Genomic DNA, 21,766 nt, shown 5'->3' with positions numbered 1-21,766 from the left:
AATGCCACCACTTTGCTCCAAAGGCAGCAGAGAAGGTTTAAGTTTAGCAGCAGTTGGACTGTTAAACTTAAAGCAGGATTTTTCTCCCCAAAGTGCTTTTTGAGGCCAATTCACCCCCAGTGCCTTATTTAGGAAGGATTCTAGGCCACAACATAGGGCACTTCTTCAGAGCGAGACATTGTGGGGTGAGGAGAAAAAGCAACAGCGGCCACATGGTTGACATGGAGGAGTTAGTTGGTGCACAAGAGGGATGGTGTGGCAGTTGCTTGACTGCTTGGCAGATAGCAGAACATCTTTTGGTGGCCTGGGGTGGGCATGACATGCCCACAGAGAGAAGCAGTGGGGTATTCTGGAGGAAGGACGAGGGCAGAGAGCTCATTTCTTCTTTTTGCAGAAAATTGCCAGGGCATGCAGACATACCCTTAGACTCTGGGGCTAGGCAAGGTATACACAAAGGACCACAATGTATGATATGACACATCTTTAGAAAAGTGTGTCTGAGTGGATTACACTTAAAGAGCAATTTGCAGGAGGGCTTCCTGGAAAAGCAGGTTATTACAGAAAGATGGTTATTTATGTAGCATTTTAAAATGTATTGATTCATCTTGGTGAGAAAAAAGAAAGAAAGCATTAGAACCCAATCTTGTCAATAGGAAGTCTTTATTCAAAAGATTTTTTAAAAAAACCTGTTTTCCTGGAATACTTATCAGTAAAAGGAATGAAAAATGACAGATTACACTCTTGTTTGATATAGCCCGTCATTACTTCAAAATTACTGAAGGACAGTGGAATTTCTGGGAACAAGGATTAGCCCGCATGGTATGTACTGCTGGTACATAAATTGCTCCCTGTGTTGAGACAAGAGCCTCATCACTGACATCCTATCTTCGTCCCTCTACCATTCGCACACACAAGAGACAATGGAGTGTGCCTCCAGGGGTGAAGTCAAGCTGCTCTGTTAGCAGCACCAAAATGACCTTCCTGGGGTGCAAGCCTGGGCCATGTGTTTGGAGGTCCTGGGCTGTCCAGATGGGCCTTGGGTGAAAAAAATGAGAGGCACAAATACAAGATGGGGGACACCTGGCTTGAGAGCAGTACATGTGAAAAGGATCTAGGAGTCTTGGTTGACCACAAACTTGACATGAGCCAACAGTGTGACGCGGCAGCTAAAAAAGCCAATGCAATTCTGGGCTGCATCAATAGGAGTATAGCATCTAGATCAAGGGAAGTAATAGTGCCACTGTATTCTGCTCTGGTCAGACCTCACCTGGAGTACTGTGTCCAGTTCTGGGCACCACAGTTCAAGAAGGACACTGACAAACTGGAACGTGTCCAGAGGAGGGCAACCAAAATGGTCAAAGGCCTGGAAACGATGCCTTATGAGGAACGGCTGAGGGAGCTGGGCATGTTTAGCCTGGAGAAGAGGAGGTTAAGGGGTGATATGATAGCCATATTCAAATATATAAAAGGATGTCACATAGAGGAGGGAGAAAGGTTGTTTTCTGCTGCTCCAGAGAAGCGGACACGGAGCAATGGATCCAAACTACAAGAAAGAAGATTCCACCTAAACATTAGGAAGAACTTCCTGACAGTAAGAGCTGTTCGAGAGTGGAATTTGCTGCCAAGGAGTGTGGTGGAGTCTCCTTCTTTGGAGGTCTTTAAGCAGAGGCTTGACAACCATATGTCAGGAGTGCTCTGATGGTGTTTCCTGCTTGGCAGGGGGTTGGACTCGATGGCCCTTGTGGTCTCTTCCAACTCTGTGATTCTATGATTCTATGATTCTAAAGCAGAGCAAGACATTTGGCACCAGCTGGCTTCAGGAGCTGCCAGAAGGAGATGTACAAGGTGCCATCCAACCGCCTTATGGACTCCATTCAGGATTTGTGTAGAGTTTACTCTTTAGCCTTTTCTCCTTCCAAAGATGTCCTGCAAGGCAGCAGAGATTTAACACCAGAGTCTTCCTTCTCCAAGATGGGCTACCTTCCCAGGTGGATGAGCCACATAAGCCCCTCACTTCCCTCTACAACATGGGCAGAAGCTGCCTTCTTGACCGTTGGATCTACTATTGGTCTTGTCTGCACAATCCACCAGAGCCTGTCTTCACATGCAGGCAGGGACACAGTGTGGGGGGACCAGGGAGGCCATGGCCCTGGGCACACAGTGCAGATGCTGGCTTCTGTGGGGATCCCCATCTGATCCAGATACATCCTGGTGAGCCCCATCCCCAGCTCCCTGCCCTCCCCTGCCTACCTCTGGGGTTCTCTTGGCCCCAGAGCCTGGCCTGGCCTCGCTGCCCCAGCCCTCTTGCTGAATGGCTGCCCAACCAGTGCTTGCTCGTGCCTCACTTGGCGTGCTCCCTGAAAAATGAGTGGGCATAGAGGGACATTGTGAGTGGGCACAGAGGCGGGCAAAGGGCAACCCCAGTGCAGCCTGGCCTGACACTCCTTTCTGCAGGTGCCTGGGACATTTGTCTGCCAAGGGCCTCATTGGCTGGCTGGGCAGTGCGGCCCTGCTTGGCTCTGGGGGTCACTCCAGCAGCTTTGGTGTGAGGGCTGGGCTGGCACAGCAGACCCCATTCACCATCCATGCCCCAGGGCACACACCTGATGCCAGAATACCACACTGTGTCACTTCATGCAGGGAAGTCCCTAAGTCACTGAGGGTTTGAGACCCTCACTTGGTTTAGCCAGCCAGCTGAAGCTATTTCCCAGGGTGTGGCCACTGTCTCATGTTGACAGCTTCTAGGAGCCACAGTTGACAGCTGAGTGCAGGGTGGGGACCAAAGTTGGACAAACTACCCAAGAAGGAGCACAATGTGTCCCCCATCAGAGGTACTACCCCTCCCCCAGCACCCCATACACCGCATTCCTCTAATTGATAATATGCTCCCAGGCAACCTCAGCTTCCTCCATATAATGAAGCCTCAGCAATGCATAATATCAATTTTGGCATAATAGTCGGCCAGAACAAGACTGAAACTCCCTCACTGTGGAAACCTTTACATGACCAATGTCTCTTGACAAAACAAACAGCAGAGGGAATCATTAGCTAGGGTTGCCATACATCCAGAATTTCCGGACATGGCCGGTATTCAAATCTCGCAAACAGCGTCCGGACGGAAATTGTTGAAATTTCAGGGAAAATCCAGATGTATGGCAGCCCATGTCAGGAATGTAGTTTTTGGTGAATTTCATAAAAAAAAAAAATCAAAACTCTTTGCCAAAACAAAAGCTCCACTGCTTTTGTGTCCAAATTTTTGAAATATGGCAGCCCTACTTTAGTAGAATCATCACATTGGCAAAGGAAGTTTCTTGTTTGAATGCCATAATTGGTATCCTGGTTGGGTTAGTGGAGACAAGAATTCAGGCTGTAGCCCTGCCAGCTGACTGTGGATGAGTGTGCTGATGACCTACTTGTTATGATCTCAGAGAAAGGGAATTGCAGTCTGGAAAAGGCAACTTGAGTGGAAGGAGCAGGAAGTTATCAAGTCATAAGACTCCTGACTTTGCCATCTATCCTAATAATATTGATATACACTCCAACAGACAAGAAGGGAAGATTCATTATGTTAGCCCAAATGCAGGTATTGCAAAAATGTTCCCAGGTTAGAGGCCAAAAACTCATATCCTGCTAGCAATCTGTTTTCCAAAAGAGCAAGAACAGCAGTTGCAGACCTCATAGAATCACAGTAGTGTAGAGTTGGAACGGAACACGAGAGTCGTCCAGTTCAATCCCCTGCAATGCAGGAATCTTTTGCTCAGTCTGGGTCTGGAACCCACAAGCCTGAGATTAAGGGTCTTGTGCTGCACCGACTGAACCATCAGAACACACTGAGATGGTTGTGGAAAGTACAGTCTACTGAACGATTCCTGACACTCCCCAGAGGAGGAAGAGACATGTGGTGGTGGTAGGTGACTCCCTACTGAGTGGGACAGAGGCAGCATTGTGCAAAGGTAGCAGGAAGTCCTGGAAAGTATGCTGTTTTCTAAGTGCAAAGATTCACAATTCAAGTAGTACTCATGGGAGACTTCAACTACCCTGATATCTGCTGGAACTCAAACTCTGCCAAGAATGTAAGGTCCAACAAATTGCTACATTGCCTTGCTGAAAATTTTATTTCTCTTTTTTTTAAAAAAACAAAACAATTTTTATTAACAGGCCAATCAAATCACATTATTTCCAAATCACATTAGTTCCAAATTATACAGCCAGATTTTTAAATTTTGTTGGGGGTACCCATACATCAAGCTCCGAACGGGGGTCCAAGCATCACTTATATTGCTGCTTTAATTAAACAGTTCTATCCAGTTCTTTCCAGATAGTCTCTTTATTACTTTCTTCATCTTCTTGTTGTTATCATATATTCCTTTCTTTGCGATCTCTGATAATCTTCACAAGCGGGTTGGAAACAGACATCCTCTGTGTGGGTTTTACACACTTCCATTCCACACTTCCATATAAAATTTATCTTCGGTCTGTCCTTTAATTTTCTCAGGCTTGCCAAGTATATCAGGAGGGCTCTGTCAGGTTAAGATCACATTCCACTCATCATTCACATTCCAATGATCCTGATCCTCCTCCCCCGTCTTTCTCAGACAAGCCTGTCTTAGCGAGACGCCATTTAAAGCTGCGTCATAAAATTTTCCTCCGTTCTCCGTTGTTTACCAGTCATCTCTTTAATCTATAATCCACTCCACACAGTTCTTGAATTCCTGCTTGTGATTAATAAAATGCAACCATCTTCTTTCTGGGGTGGAGGGTTATTAATATTCACATAAGGCAAAGAAAAGAAATGTTTTTTCCTCCACCCCCCTTCTGTTTCACTCCAAAACATACTAGTCTCTTAATGGTGGTTCATCACTTGATTTATTTGTCCCATCCGTCGCTCCGGTCACAGAGATCCATTAATCAGCAGTCTTATCTCCCGAACTTTGCTTGATGTATGTGCTTTAGCTTCTTTCCAATTATATGTTTCCAATTATATTTTCAAGCTAAAGCAAACCAGCACGTGCTGATTGGAGACAGTGTCAGGAAGCACTGACCTCATCAAGGGCTTGTGCCAAGTGACCGGCACCCCCTTCTTTCAAATCCGGGGGTGCGTTATGGATACCGCTGGGAAGGCGGTCCCCCCCCCATCTCCTGGGGGGGGGGCGGGAAGGCTGCATACTTCCCATAGCAGCCTCTTAATTACCTCGTATGGGTCGGAGAGATGTTATTGTCGGCCATCTTCCAATGCGCCACCTGGTGGCCCACAAAAAATTTTATTTCTCAGAAGGTGGAAGAAGCAGCAAATGATCATCTATCTTGGATCTGATCCTCATCAACAAGGAGGAACTGATTGACAAAGTGGAAGTACTCAGAAACTTGGGAGGAAGTGATCACGTCCTCCTGAGTTTGATGATACGCAGGCAAGGGAAAGCTGATTGTAGTTGGACATACACTCTGGACTTTAAGAAGGCCAATCTTTAAAAGCTGAAGGAGATGCTGAGTGTGATCCTGTGGTCAGAAACACTCAATGACAAGGGAGTCCAAGAAGGATGGGAGTTTCTGAAAGGCAAAATATTGAAGGCCCAAATCTTCTTTGTCAATGACTCGTAGCTGAGGAAGATTGTCTTCCATGAACACGGTCTTAACAGTGAGTCTGTAAACGACTGTGGAGGCCAATTCTGGGTCTACATGTTGTTCCGCAGTGGGGACATAGGTTTCCGGATCGGAGTTGATCAGGGTGAGGGTTTGCCAAATGTGCCTTCCTCTTAGCATGTTTCTCCCTTTCCTCATGAGTTCGAGCATCTTGAAAGTCCATGACACCTTTGGTAAAGGCTGTTCTCCAATTGGAGCGCTTGCAGGCCAGTGTTTCCCAATTGTTGGTGTATTACTACATTTTTTTTGGACTGTGGTCCTGCCTCCGTTACCAATCTGCCAATCACCATGGGACATTGGGGGTTGGGTTGGGTTGGGTTGTAACGGGCTGGGTTTGGGATGGGTTTTTGGGAGATGTCTGTGCGTGAATTTGTTTTATGTGTGTAGATCAGTGCACACTGGCCAACGCACAGTCTTTGCAGTAAGGTTCTATTCCAATGGCATGAGGGTCACGATGACCGGTAGATTTTTATCTGCTGCAGCCTTAAAGGCCCAAATGCAGACAATTCCAGCAAGCAAGAAAAGTGGGAGGCATCTAAAGAAACCACTGTGGCTGCATAAGGAGCTGTATTATGGGAAAATCTTAGTGGGCTGAATCAGTGCACAAGACCATGGTTGTTAGGTGGTTAGCTAAGATGAGGGGTGGAGGGATTGTGTCACCATTCTACATTACTTATTGTTTTGAAGTGGTATCATTTCACTTTCTCCCAATTACATTCCCTCAGGGTTATGCTGCTGTTGGTGGCCATCGGCAGTAGCCACAGGATCCCTCTAACAGTATGGGGGAAAAAATAATCTCTCTCTGTCTAAAATGTCCCCTGAGGCCATCTTTGAGATCTAGAATTATTCCATTTAGAAAGTACTATACAACAGAAATCACTGCTGTTAGAAAAGAAAAGTGAAATGTGATCACATTTCATTCATGCATTCTGAAAAGCAGAAGTACTGAATTTGTTTTGACATGTTCTGTAATTTACTGTTCATTGAATTTTCACAGTTGAGCTTGGATTTGGGTGTTGATTTGATGTTTATTATCAGCTGCTTTGGCACAATCCACCATGGAAAAGTGGCACAAAGATTAAGTCGACTACAGTAGGGAATGGAGGGAGAGGGTGTGGAAAGGAACTACCTGATGCAAGAAGCCTTGCTGGCAGTACTTCTTGTCTACCCTCCCAACATTTATCCATTTATGGCTTTCATTTATTTAGTGGAATAAAAAGAGAATTATGTTATTTACCAGTGAACTCAGGACAGTTTACAACCTAAAAGCCAGAACAAGCAAAGGAGGGAAGGAACAAAAGAGAGAATTATCTCTTCTGAAACTTCTCAGCTCCTCTTCTCTTGCCCCTCAAGGCCCACAGGCCCCTGGGAAGATGGGAATACTGAACACTTTCTGGTTGTCGTTGGCTGTCTTTGGGGAGAAATGATGGCATGAACCCCTAGGCCTATTCCGCTCTGAAGCGCTGCCCAGTAAGTGGAATTCAAAGTGACTTTGGAGGATCCTGCTTGCACTAAACATCTGTTAGAAAACCAAAAGAAGGGGAAATAATTTCAAGTTTTGTTTTCTTGTTTGTTAAACTTCTGACTGAGTCCCCAAAAATCAAAGTTTTACCTCACACAAAAACCACTAGATTTATAAATATATTGGGTCTACGGAGTTGGGATCTGCTACAACTATAGGTAAAATAAGAGGAGAATTCCCTGGATGCCTAGGTCCAGGTTTGGGGCAAGTACTCTTCAGTGAGAGAGCTTCAGCAGAGAATTAAAATCACAAAACATGCAGGTTCTGTCTCATAACACTCTATGCAGCAGCACCTGAACACACCTTAACAAGCACCTCTTTGAGTCTGCATGTGCCTTAAGATCAATAAGAAAAATCCTCAGCTGGCCCCCACAACCGCCCCCATTCATGGAGGCATTGTGGAGCAGGGCTTTTTCAGCTGATGCCCCACTGCTATAGCATTTGCTTCCTAAGCAGGCTCACTAGACACCCGTATAGTCATTGCAAATCTCCTCAAAAGTGTTTTCGTCTCTCTTTTTTTAGAAAAGGCCATGAGAAAGTAGGCTTTTCATGTCTGAATTGGGAATTGTAAGGAAGAATTTTTATTGCCTTAAGCTGCAGGGTTTTGATTAGAGGGATGTTAAGAAGAGGTATCTAGATGGCAGTGCCTGACTGTGCTGGTTGAATGGTGCACTTCAGGAGAAGATTTGAAAACCAAGCATTTTATCTCCTCAAGGCATCTTGCTGCACCTAAAAGCCATTTGCAGTCTGGTTTGTTTCTTTTTTTGGGAAATATAATTGAACTTCCTCTTTAGCTCACACCTGAGATGATTCCCTCTGCTGTGCCAAAGCAGGTGGTGGTACTCTCCAGCTCTTCTAATAGTTTTCTCTTGCTCAGTCTGCTCCGTAGATATGTTTCAAGCAAGTCTTGGCCATTTCTGTTTTTAAAAGAACAGAATTACAATTCCAGCTTATTTATTTTACTAAAGCTCATTTTTGTATACCTTTAACAAAGAGTTATCAACACTTAATACATTGTTCAAGGGGCATATTGAGCTGCAATCCTAACCACACCTATTCAGAAGTCCCATTATGATTTCAGGTGGGGTGAGGCAAGAGGCTATGAGTGTTATTTCTTAGGTTATTGGAAAACAGTCCAGGTATCAGTAGTCCAGGCTACGGGAGGGCTGGGGTGCATGATCACAGGGATTTCATCAGAGCTATTGGAGCACATGCAGGGGCTGCGGTTCAACCGTGCCCCCTTTCATGGATTCCAGGTGACCAGGTATGGATCTGAGCCCCATCCTTGTAGCATCCTCATCATTAGGCATGGTCACACTGGAAGGTACTGCTTTAAATAAAGGGGGCCAGCCCCCTGGAGTGATCTCCCACAGTGGATGGGTGGGAGCATCTCCACACTGGTGTGGAGCCCTGCAAACTGTCAGTGCCAAATCCTTGGGCCACTGGTCCCCTGGGGTTATCTAGTTCTTGTTCAGAATCCCTGGCTTCATCGCCTGAAGAAAAGGAATCTTGACTCCTGGTCCCTAACACTTAGCATCAAGCTACATATATCTCTTTCTTCATCTGTCTGTATAATTTGTACAGTGGAGCAGGGGGTGTGTAGTCTTCCTGCTGAGAATCACCCACCCACACCCAAAAGCTTTTATTTGTCTTGAGTGAAAAAGTTGCAGACTCTGGGCTTGCCTGTGTCATCACATCTCATATGACATGCGGCACCATTGAAGTGTTTGGAACAGTCAGTGTACAAAACTTTGACTTTGCAATGTATAGTTACATAGCTTAATTGAACTGAATTGGACCTCTTTTACAAATGAAATATATATCTATATAATTCCCCAATGAAAATGCACAAAAGTAGAGTTTCATATCCATGCCTGTATCAGCTGAATGACACTAAACTAGTCAAAGGAATTAAAGATGAAGGTCTCTGAAGATGTTCAGAAGTCTGCTCACCTTCATGGTGTGGCAGCATCGCTCAATGGTGGAGACTCCTCCTAGGCCCAGATGTGGGATCCCAAGATTGGCTTCCTGTCTGGATGGGGCGTGCGGGCATAAGCCCACGCTGCTTATCAGGACTTGGGTCCTAGCCTGCACCCAAGGTTGGTGAATGGGGGCGCAGGCTCAGATGTGGGCTGGGCTGGGGGGAGAGCTGATGGAGCAGGAAGGCTTCCCTCAGGTCCGTGCCCTGACTATTTAAACAACTCGCACCTGGAGCCCCTTACCTGTTCCATTCCTTGCTGGGTTCCCTACATACCCTCCCTCAGTTCAAGTGCTTACTTTATGACCTTGCTCTGGCTACCGGGGTCACCATATTCTGGGGCCAGGTAGGAATTTGTCCACCAGGCAAATTGGTTCCAGCCTACCTCAAAGCAACCGTCACAACTTGTTTGGGCATTGGGGCAATCTCATGCTTGGATGGAGGGGAGGTTGGAGTCTGTGCCTGCCCCTCCAAATGTGGGTGTCCTGTTAGAGGGATCCAGGCAGAGTGGCTATGTCCGTGTGCCCAGGAGGGCCAGGGCCAACAAAACTCCCCCAGATGGCGGTTACTGCAGACGTTGCCCTATTTAATGCAAGTCTTAGGAACCCCTGCTTGGATTGACCATAGTGTCACTTCCAGAGGGCAGGCCAATGCTCAAGCTAAACCTCTTTCATCTGTATATGATTGCTACATCCAGGACCAGCCAAGGCATTTTGTTGCCCAAGGAAAAGGACAAGATACCACCCCACCCTCTCCATGTACAGAAACCAACCCTACTGATAGTTGACTCTTATTTCAGCTCTAGGGACGGTATAGCCAGATATGTTTGTGGGTGAAAAAAGCTCTGTCCCCCCACCACCACCAGCATCAGATCCCCAGAGAGGGATGCCTCCTTCTCTCAACCGAACTGCATCTCTTGCTTGCTGATTCTAAGCTATGGTGCATCCCTAAAAATAAGTTAGGGCACTTCCAGACTGCTGATATTTGAGAGTGAGATTCAATTGCATTCAGGCCAGACAATTGAATTTGGCGTTCTGGCAAAACAACCCAAATATTTGGACTTTTTGCAGAATGGAAAATGAAGGGATAATGCACTATAAAGTATGAAATGACGATTGCTTGATGCAACACAAGTATAACTTTCCAACATACCAGAATGAATGCCCATTAGAGAGTGGGCACTGTATACCCTTCTTGCAAATTTTGTGCAAGCAAATCAGGATGAATGCTCAGAAAACAGGCTGTGTGTAAGAGAAGTGGCCTGCTATTTCTTTTGAAAAGAGTATTTATCAGAACAAACACAACAGCTGAAAAACCTCATACAGGCCGTGTTTGCACAAAACCCTAAGACAAAGCATGGCTTAATGGGCAGGCTTCAGGGAAGGAGAGCACACTTGCATGGGTCTTCTTCCCCAATCCCTTCAAGTCAGTGTAGCGCGGCAGCTGAGCCAAGGTTTGGCTTAGCATGATATCTGTTGTACAGAAGGAAAAGGGGGGAGGGGGGTTGTTTTCCTAGAGTACCTCCTCAGAAAGTGTTTCTTTTAAAAGTGAAACTTACCAGCCTGGTTTCAGATATTTGCTGTAACATTTATTCTGCTCATAAAAGAAAATGGGTTATACTTGCATTCACTTTGCATTGCTGGAATGAATAAAAAATATCTTTGCTCACAAATGGAAACCAGTTCCAAATATATTAGACTTCCTCTGGATGAAAGGTTCCTATACTCCTGATCTGATGGTATGCTATTAGGCTGAAAGCATGCGAAACAGAAATAACAGGCTGTCAATCCTTCCCTTTGTTTGGTGAGAAAACAAGCGGAATAATATAGCTTTCCAATGAACAGGTAACAAAAAGCTAGTGTATGAGTGATTCACAAATGTGCAGCTAACTGATACAACTCTTCGCACTTTAGACTAATGTCTGAAGGGGTCATTGCATCTCACACACCTTCCTAATGCACCATTTCCCCATGTGGTCATTACAATGACACTCTGAAAAGCAGTTGTGTGAGTTGCTCTCCTGCCCTCTCTTGCCTAAGAATACATGAAACCTGTTCTTTTATTTCTGTGGAAAATTCTGCCTTCTCCCATGCATTCAAGGCATTTACTGGCAAAAGCAGATATGCCTGTTTACAAAACCAATCCAAATTATTGTTGTGCATTGTGTTATCATCTGCAATTGACTTATTTACACATCATGTCCCCTATTCAAAAGCAGCAACTTCTCTCTAAGCAGGAGCTGAATCATCGTTGTGCATCACATGTGCAATTGGCTTATTTACACATCAGAATGCTCATTCACTCATTGTTTCTTTTGTGCATCTGTTAACAATATTCTCAGTGTTCAGGACCTTTGACCACAACTGCAAATGTATGAATTTCACTTTGGGATTAGAAAAATTATACATCATTTGTCTCTTCTCCCTAATATCTTAACCCACCTTGAATCACTCATATCAGGAGCAATATACGCCTTGTTGCTTCTATTATTTTTCCAGCCAAGCAACTCTGATTCTGTTTAATACTCATGGTTTTAAATGTTACTGCTTTGTTGCTTTCAGCCCACATACTTTGTCAGAAAATGTCTTCATCTTTTCTTTTGCCTTTATCGTTTAACAATTTTGGGATGTTCCAAAAAACTGAGAATCCACAAATGTTGAAATATCACAAGAATGCAGATATGGTAAGATACAATATGTATTGTGCTGTTCTCTAAAAGGAAGGAAGGAAGGACAGACAGACCTCCAGAATTTTCTGAGCAAGTGATAAAATTGCACCATTTAAACAGAATTTCACTTGTGATTCTTGTGATAACTGGCTTTCTATTGCAATTATAGTAGCTTGCACTGCCACTGTTGTGAGCTGAGGTGTTTTAAATGTGGAGGTATTTCATGGATCTACTAAATATCTACACATTGCCCTTGATATGTAGATACATGATGAATTTTAAAGCATCTGTTTAATTGGTGTATGTGTTTTGAGAGCAAAATAGTGGAATAAGAATGCATTCTAGTACCCCAATTGAAATCCCTGGGTTTGCTTAGATGCACAAAGCTCTTGCCCATTTAGTTTAATGGAAAGGACAGGGCCATGTGAACAATGGAAACAAACAGGACAGCCAATTTGGTAGGGCACATCACATCTCTAAAAGAACTGAGTGGATCCAGCTATAATAGAAAAAATTGAGGCATTTGCCATGCAAAAGAGCATTCTGGGCCATGTAGAATGTACCTTCTCTTTTCATTTGTAAAAATACCATCAGTTGAAAAATCGTGTCCTCCCTAAAAGAGGGCACGTTGCAGTGAGACCTGGAGACTGACCTCCTGTGTTGTGGGTGGGTTAGATTGGTTAGCCACAACACCTGATTGGTTGTTGTTGTTGTTGTTGTTTAGTCATGTCCAACTCTTCGTGACCCCATGGACCAGAGCACGCCAGGCACTCCTGTCTTCCACTGCCTCCTGCAGTTTGGTCAAACTCATGCTGGTGCCTTCGAGAACACTGTCCAACCATCTCATCCTCTGTCGTCCCCTTCTCCTTGTGCCCTCCATCTTTCCCAACATCAGGGTCTTTTCCAGGGAGTCTTCTCTTCTCATGAGGTGGCCAAAGTATTGGAGCCTCAGCTTCACGATCTGTCCTTCCAGTGAGCAGTAAGGGCTGATTTCCTTAAGAATGGATAGGTTTGATCTTCTTGCAGTCCGTGGGACTCTCAAGAGTCTCCTCCAGCACCATAATTCAAAAGCATAAATTCTTCGGCGATCAGCCTTCTTTATGGTCCAGCTCTCACTTCCATACATCACTACTGGGAAAACCATGGCTTTAACTATACGGACCTTTGTTGGCAAGGTGATGTCTCTGCTTTTTAAGATGCTGTCTAGGTTTGCCATCGCCTTTCTCCCAAGGAGCAGGCGTCTTTTAATTTCGTGACTGTTGTCACCATCTGCAGTGATCATGGAGCCCAAGAAAGTAAAATCTCTCACTGCCTCCATTTCTTCCCCTTCTATTTGCCAGGAGGTGATGGGCCCAGTGGCCATGATCTTCGTTTTTTTGATGTTGAGCTTCAGACCATATTTTGCGCTCTCCTCTTTCACCCTCATTAAAAGGTTCTTTAATTCCTCCTCACTTTCTGCCATCAAGGTTGTGTCATCTGCATATCTGAGGTTGTTGATATTTCTTCCGGCGATCTTAATTCCGGCCTGGGATTCATCCAGCCCAGCCTTTCGCGTGACGAATTCTGCATATAAGTTAAATAAGCAGGGAGACAATATACAGCCTTGCCGTACTCCTTTCCCAATTTTGAACCAATCAATTGTTCCATATCCAGTTCTAACTGTAGCTTCTTGTCCCATGTAATGGTTCTAGGGGTTGCTCGTGCGCAAGCCGGTGCAAACACCTGGCTGGGTTGCCTGAGTGAACCTTTTCTGTCCGGACAGCCACTCACCCGTGACTGTCTCAATCGCTGGCAGAATCCGTCAGTGGGCGTTTCTTAAACTTCTTCCAGAAAAGAAGCTCTTTGACGCCTAGTCTCCTCCTACTCTCTCTGCGCGAAAGCCTTCTGCGCAAGGAGGGCGTAGGCAGCGGCGGACCACTACTCTCCCCGCTGGTCCCCGGCAAGGAGTCATGGGACCACCTCGCCGCTTCCCCATCTGCCCCCCTTCTCCACTGGTGCTACGCTGATTCTCTTCCCCAGAAGATGGGCTGCCTCTCCCAATCCCGGGACGCTCTCTGGAATCCCTCTGGATCTTGCTCTCTCCCTCCGGCACTGATGGCAGTTCCCTGACATCCCACATAGAGATTTCTCAGGAGATTGGTATGTCTCTCAATGTTGGATTCAATCTGGCCAATGGGGTGCAGTCTAAACGGATCAAGGGACCTATATATACCCATGCACATGACCCAGAGCTGCCCCTTTCGTCTCATGCATTCGGAACACCTGCCCACCTCTCCCTACTTTTGGGGCATTTTGCGATTGACCTTGCTATGCCGTTGTGTGTTGTCTGTCATTGGGACAGAGGCACGGCAGGAATTTCCCCCACTTGGCTGATTGGCTGGTGCCATTTGGGTTTTGCCTGCCACGTAGCAAATCGTCACAACTTGTAAGGTTGCGGATAGGCTCTGGTTCAGGTGATAGGGATGGGGGAGCAGTGTCCCCATCCCTATGTGAAGGGTATTCTGTTAAAGGAATCCAGGGACTCAACTGGTTTGGTCAACACCTGAGAGGGGGTTGTGCCCGTGCCTGAGTCCAGGGGGACATTTGGGTGGTGAACAGAGTCTGTTCCTGGCTTTTCACCTTCCCAGGTGTTCACCCTTGGCTGACCTATGCTGGTGCCCTGGGTCAGTTCTACCTGCAATGGTGCAGGGAGCTAGTCGAACCAGAGCCTATGCAACCACTCACTTTCTGTAATCAATAAATGTGGCTTAAATTCTGCCCAAAATCAAAACTAAAATTTGAGTCATGTGTGAATTTATTTAGGGGGGAAGTCTCTGGGTCTGAACACGCAAAAAAGCTGTTCATCTTTTTTAAAGCAGTATGTTGGCATAGCCTTGTTTGATAAAATACCAATCAGAAAGGCAGCAGAAATAGGAACTTGCTATTTATGGGCAGTGGCTTTAATTCATAAAATGGGCAGATAGAAAGTCTTCACTTTGAAATAAATGTTTGTTTTCAGTGTCAGCTTGCCTTTCATAACACCACACACTTGCAGCAGGATAGCTTGGCATAATTCTGGAAGGAATCTGCAGCAACTGACGTCTTCACAGCCAGAAAAGAAATGAATGAGTTGCAACCTACACAGCTAATTAAAAAGAAGAAGCCTAATAGACACAATTTGAAAAGCCACTTTTGGAAGCGCAGAGCATGATTTCATCAGCTGCTATTATGAAAGCCCCTTCTAGTCAGAAAAGTTAATCACAAGCACAAAAAAGCCACCTCAAGGCTTGTTTCTTCCGGGGCGCGGCCATGCTTCCCCTCTGCCTCTGGTGCTGCTGGTCTGACACGGTCCTGAAACTATCTTCCATTTTCCCAAAGAGCTTTACTCTGATCCCCTTGGAGCAAGCTGAAGGTGTCCTGGCTAGTCAATGCCTTTTCACTTTGAGGTTTGAGCTTTTTTTCAAGTTTTAAGACCTCTCTGTCTTTAATTTTGTTGTGCAATGTGTGTTGCCGTGCGTTTTGCTTTGTATTTATATTTCAACCAATCTTGTGTGTGTTGCTCACAGAACTTTGGTTATGGGGTGACAAAGGGAAAGTGTAAAAACACAAATGCTTATTTAAAGAAACTGCAAAGCATGTTTAATCTATTTTAGTATTTTAATTCTTGTATGTTTTAAAGTAGGGTTGTAAACTGTTCTTGATTTTTCTATTTTATCTTTTGTAAACTGCTCTGAGTAGTTGTTTTTTTTACAATCAAGCAGTTTATACATTTTATGAAATAAATTAATAAATAAAACTCTCTTGATGGGTGTCAATAACTGCCCATCCAAGCCTGTTAGCAGGCAATCAAGTTATAGCTAAAGAAGAACATAAAAATGACTTTCTGGATCAGGCCAATTGCCCATCTAGTTCAGCCCCGTGCTCTTGCAGTGCCCAGACACGTGTCTGTGGGAAACCAGGGAGCAGAACATGAGCACAAGCGCATCTCTCCCCTCCTGTGGTTTCCAGCAACTGGTATTCGGAAGCCTTGCTGCCTCCAGCTGTGGATGGCAGAGCAGAGCCATCCTGGCTAGTAGCCACTGATCACCCTCTCCTCCTCTGTGAATTGATCTAATCCTCTTTTTTTTATTTTTTTTAAATGATATTTATTGAAAAAAGAGGTTTTTTTTTAAAGAATTACACAAAGGAAAAAACAAGACAGAAAAAGAAAAATAAAAAAAAATAAAATAAAACCATCATTCTCCAATTCTCCACTTTCAATACCTTCTTTCCTTGACCTCCTCCTCCTCCCTTTTCCTGTATCCTGTTTTATAATAATCACAGCAAATCCTTTCCATAATTCATAGTATTCTGTCATCACATTACCTTGATCTATTTTCATCTTATCTTATAGAAAACCTTAAAGTTTAAAACTTAAATCTTAATTTTTACCAACTTCTCCTAAACCATAACATTCTTACCTAGTTTTTAGACATTTTTATAAGAGCCAAATAGTTTCATTTCAACATTTCCCTAACATTCATCAATTTTATAAGACAGTCCTAATGATAAAAAGAAAAGAAAAAGGCAATCCATTCTTCATCCAACGTCCCTTCCTCCTGGTCCCGGGTTTTGTCAGTCCTTTTTATCCTATTAATCTAGCACATTAACCTGGCAATCTTATATCCGAGGCCCTCAAGTCTCTTCCATGTCCCTTTTGTACCTCTTCTTTATATTTCCCTTTTATTCGTGGGAACTCCAGCTTGGTAGTGTTTTTGACCCTTTTCAGCAAGACGATCCCTTTTCCATAGTCCAGGATAGGCTCGATGTAGTATTTACAAGCATGCTCCAGATTCCCTTCAAAGTTGAGAGCCCCCACAGCTCCAAACATCTGACGGCCCCTTTCCAGACTTGAAAAGTCCAAATCTCCCTGTAAAGGGGGGGGGTCTATCCAACCCCCCATTTCCAAACCAAACCAGATTTTATCTTTCCAAGTCTGATTTTTTCCAAGTTCATTTATCAAATCCAAGAGTTTATATTCCTGCTAGGCCGCAGCTCCCTCCGTCTCTGGCGCCCAAGATTCAGCAAGGTCCTCTTCTTTCAGTTGTTCTGTCATGGCACGCTCCTGTTTTGATTCCTGGGTGGGCTCCATATAGTTTCCCACTACCTGTTCAAAGGTTCTGGCCGCATTAGTCATGAAATCCGTCTTCTGACTTAACTGATCCAATAGGGCATTTATTTTACAGAAAGCACCCAACAGTGCTTCTGAAGACATTGTCCTACAAGGTCACAAATCCTTTCCCACAGTTGTAATCAGTGACAGCTGCAAGTTCCCAGGAATTAGTTACAATTTCACAGTTCCCCACTAGGGGGAAAAACTTCTGGTTGTTCTTTTTCTTGAAAACAATAGCAACAAAGTTTCTTTTTTAAGATATTTTGTCCATATTTGTTCTTTTAAAAGACGAAGGGAAACAATGGAGTCACAATGTTTCTCTTCTTTTAACTATCTGTCAAAGACATTTGTTTCTGGTCAATGAGCTTCAAACGTCAATTCTGACACCCCACTCCAGGGTCAGGACGGTGGAAAATTACTTTGCTTTAGATTCACTTCTGCAGGTTTAAGCAGCTCAGAAAAGGTCCCCCTTCTTCCCCTGCTACCAAAGGGGGATTCAGCGATTTTAAATGATGCAAGTTGATCCTTTAAAAGTGATTTTTAAGGCTCTAGTTTGCGTTGTCTTTGCTTTGTTCTGACTACGAGGAAACGGGAGGGTGACTTCCTGTTTAAACCTTCCCGTTTCAGTACCAAATTAGGGTTAATTTTTAAGTCCAAATTCCTTTTTATTTCGCCAGTTCTTATTTGAAGTCCAAATATTCAATGTTCCAGTACTCACGGTTGGTTGTTTTAAATGCCAAATTGTCCCAGGAAAAAGGCAGCGCTCTCCGGCAACGACTATGCGGCTTCGCTCCGCAGAAAAAGCAATTGACTCACAGCACCGCGCCACTTCCCCCTCTTCACTTCGGAGCCCGTTTGTGGGTTCCTTTGTGGGTTGGGGGGGCGCTAAGGGTGCCCGCCGAGTCCCACGGTCACAGGCTTCATCCGCCTGTGATTTCCAGAAGGGTCCCCGCTACGCCGCAGCGGAAAAGACCCGTTTCATGCGGAGCTGGTCCCTCCGGTTCAGAGGGAGTCCGCCATTGCCGGTGGCGCCACCCCGGAAGTCATCTAATCCTCTTTTAAAGCCATCCAAGTTGGTGGCCGTCACGGCCTTCGGTGGGAGAGCGTTCCATAGTTGGACTGTCTCTTTACTTGACGCAACCTAATTGCACTTAGGTTGCAAATAGAAGGTACTGATGGCTCCTGAGTATTCCAGGAGACCTGTAGATGGCTGCAGAATCTTATTTTCTACTACAGGGGAGGGGAACATGTGGTCCTCCAGATGTTGTTTGTGTCCTGGCTCTCCTCATCAGTCACTACAGTTTATAAATGTTTTATTTATTTCAAGGTTTAAAGGTTTAATTTCAAAAAATAAGTACAGCATCCCGACACGAGTCTATGGGCTACAAATCCATAAGGCATAGCAGAGATCTACGATACATGTCTAGGTGTAAACTAGGTTGCTGTTCCAAGAATCAGCAAGTACCTGCACTCTCCTTTTGAAGATCAGGGTGGGCATGTGCTTGATGTCCCAAGCCTTGGCACTGGACAAGCAAGTGGGCACTCCTCCATAGCGGCTGCACGTGAAGGGTGTGCTCACACTGGTGCTGTTGTCTCCATGTCTTGGAGACATGGCAGAATCAATGGGGCCAGACTTATCCCTAAGCACCTCCGCAAAAGGGGATAGCTCAGAAGGGGAAGGTGCCTGAGAACTTGCAGCTCCTCACCCCTTCCTCCAGATCCAGATCTTTCCCTCCTAAGCAGCTAGGGCTCTCCTGTGGGCCAGACTCCTTCTGGGGTCTCCAAATCCCACCCCCCAGCCAGCCTGCTACCACCTCCCCCAGGGTTAAACTATTCCAAATCTCTGGTTGCGTCTCACTCCTCCTCCTCATCTAGCCAGCCTCTCCCAGACATCTCCAGAAGGCTCATACCAGAATGATACTAGTTTCCCTTGACTCCATCCACTATGGCTTATGGTTAGCAATGATGGAAGCTACAAACCTGTGGCATCCAGAGGGCCACAAGTTCTGCAACCCAGGTTGAATAGTTTAAAATGCTGGTTTGCTTTCTCAGGTTCTACACAAAGGGGGTGGTGCTGCCAAAGGAGATTTTCTACGTTGTTTGTAATACCAAGCGGATGCTTCCATGTGTGCAATCAGCTTTCATCTGATCAGTTTCATAGTAAGGCTTCAAACCAGTGCCTGTGGCATACTTTCCCTTGTTATATGAAGTTTTGTATACCTTTTTTTGGTTGGAGAACTGTATCACAGATTTGGAGAAGTGTAAATTTTTAAGGATAACTGCATTTTGGGGAGTTCAAATTAGGTCAGCTTGCATTAAAAGAGAACTGAACCTACTGACCTCACCTTCAGTTATCACTCACCTTCAGTTTGGAGATTCATTGCATGGGCCATTGGCCTGCCAGTCTAGTAGTTCATGACAACGACACATTTCAGAAGCATTTCAAGTTTACTGTTTGGCCTTTAGGGCATGGAGTTAACCTAAAGGTGGGTGGGAAGAGTTTCAGTGCCCAGCACACACGTGAGATGTCACACAGCAGAAGCAGGCCCAATGGGACCCACTGTGGCCTCCAGAAGGCCTGCCGGAGCCCTCCCTAGCTGCAGATAGACTGGATGGAGCCTGCTGTAGCCACAAGATGGCCCGGCAGGCATGTCGTGGTCTCAGGAAGGCTCCACCTGCAGCGGAGGCAGAGGCTCCAGCTCAGCCACCACCACGGCACCAGCATGGGAATAGCAGGATTTTTGTTGGGGGGGGCAGGCTTTTGTCAGTGGGGGCAGAACCTCATATTTGTATTTTTTATTGTTTTTGATTTATTTAAGGGGGCAGGTGCCCCCTCCTCCCCTTGGCTACACCCATGGGCACCAGAGATAGGTAAAGCAGTGGTGGGTGGGGGCTGGGCACCCACAATCAAAATTGCATGGGTGCCCAGGCCCCCAGGGGCCCCCAGAGATTGTGCCAGTGATTTCTGAGATTAGATGCTCTCAAGCAAAATTTCTGCTCTAGTTCTTGAATCAGGTATACAAAAGGCGTCTCTAAAACATGATTCTCCATGTGAAGGCTAAGGAAGACAAGCAATTGCTGGAGGTTCTGATGTGAGCATGATAGACATGATAGAGAGCTTTCCACTGTCCTTATTGTTTCAGACCTAACTGTTCCTAACTGCTCCTAAAGTTCCAAAGCAGGACATGCTAGGGACACACTGTGACATTATCTCATAGAAATATCTGTACTAGGGGCCCAAGACAGTTGACACACTCATTTTGGGTGTACGTGCAGTGATGATGGAGCATATAGAAATTGTTTTTTTGTTCACTGTCCACCCCTTGCTTGGCATTTGTGGAGCCTGGTGGATCAGGAAGCATTTTAGCTCGGTTGCGGGTGGGATCTGTAATCTGCAGTCAGGAGCATCCACTCTTATAACCTATTGCAACTGGGTCAAGAGACAAGTTTCTAATTCTTGTGATACATGGCTTCTTCACAGATGTTCTCTCTTTTCCCTTTTAATGCTGTTTAACATTCTGGTATATATTCCCTGGCCTATTTGTTGGATTAAATATATAGCCTTAAGCAACAGAGAAAAAGCCGACACATTTCTCAGTGTAACCTTAAGATGTAATGTGCATTTATCCAAAATCGGTACCATTTTTCTTCTTTACCTGAGACATTTGTCATCAATCTTTTGAAGTGAGTCAAGTGGAAATCTAAGTTGTCATTCATGCATAATATTATATCCACAGCTTACTAGCAGCAAATGTTTCAAATCAGCTAACTGAAGCCTTGAGCATCTTGCTCTTACTAATGGAACTTTCCTCTTGTGCCATGTTTTGTCACGTTAGTGAGGAATAAACTTAAAAACCTACCTTCCAGTCCTAATGCCTTGGCTTGGGGAAATGGTACACTAAGTAATATAGTAGAAGGAACATGGGTTAGCCTATAGACCCAAAAGATTAAAGCCACATCCATGTGCAGGACTGCTGTCAGCACCTGCAAAGCAAGAGCGCACCCCTGAGGCCTTTCCCAGCCTGGCCATCTAAGCAGAACCAGCCAACTGGATCAAGCCACCATTTTAATTCCCTACAATGTGGTGGAGCATTGTGGAAAATTGAAGTAGTGGCTTGGGTGGCTGCTAGTGTCTGTTGCTGCCTTCTGTTGCCATCAGGTGAGCCTGCCAAGGCCCACCTGAGGGCACTTTGCCCAGGGCCCCCTAAAACTTGGATCTTGCTTAATCCATGTGCTTAATCCTTGGATAATCAGATTTGCTTGTTTGTTTATCTGGTTCCTGCAGTACTTGTACACCCACTCGGATCTTCCACACATCGTGGTCCACAAAAGTAAGAATTTAAAAGCAGGAGAGCAGAAACAACTAACTCACTTTGTCTGGTTCAATCTATCTAGTTCAGCATGGTCATGGCCCAGGATTTAGATCCAGGAACTTGTGATCCATAAATGAATCCTGGGACCCTGAAGATCCGGAAGACCTTCTCTCCCTGGACATTTTCTTCAGGAATTAGTCCCCGGGGCAATCTCTCCGCTACTGAAGGTGAAGATGGATCATGGTGCCTCCAACCCCTGCTCCCAACAAGGTTTCCTTGCCCATATCCTCAGACACTAATCACTCCTCCCCAGAAACTCCCTCTGCTCTTGAGACCCTACCTTCACGACCACGCCAGTCCCAGAGGTAGCACGGGACAACACACCCTCAGTGGAGCACACACCACAGGAACAGAGCAAGCACCATTTGGCCAAGACCTCCACCTCCCAGTTTCAAGAAGTGGCAGAGAGATATTTCTAGATTTGTCTGGCAGGGCAAGAAGCCCAGAATAAAAT

The 21,766-nt window shown here is 45.2% G+C and overlaps 1 long non-coding RNA gene across 1 annotated transcript in view; it reads right to left on the bottom strand.

The window, feature by feature from the left end:
* Positions 1-7,889: 7,889 nt before the first annotated feature.
* Positions 7,890-21,766, bottom strand: part of LOC308460087 — a 34,202-nt gene continuing 20,325 nt past the window's right edge. Inside the window, exon 3 of the long non-coding RNA XR_013978468.1 lies at positions 7,890-8,079. This is a non-coding gene — a long non-coding RNA (uncharacterized lncRNA). The remainder of the gene's footprint in view (positions 8,080-21,766) is intronic.

The sequence above is a fragment of the Podarcis pityusensis genome (genome assembly GCF_964106645.2).
Source record: "Podarcis pityusensis genome assembly, chromosome: 12".
Lineage (NCBI taxonomy): Eukaryota > Metazoa > Chordata > Lepidosauria > Squamata > Lacertidae > Podarcis > Podarcis pityusensis.
Note: the sequence above shows the minus strand (reverse complement) of the source record. Positions and strands in the feature narration are given on the sequence as shown.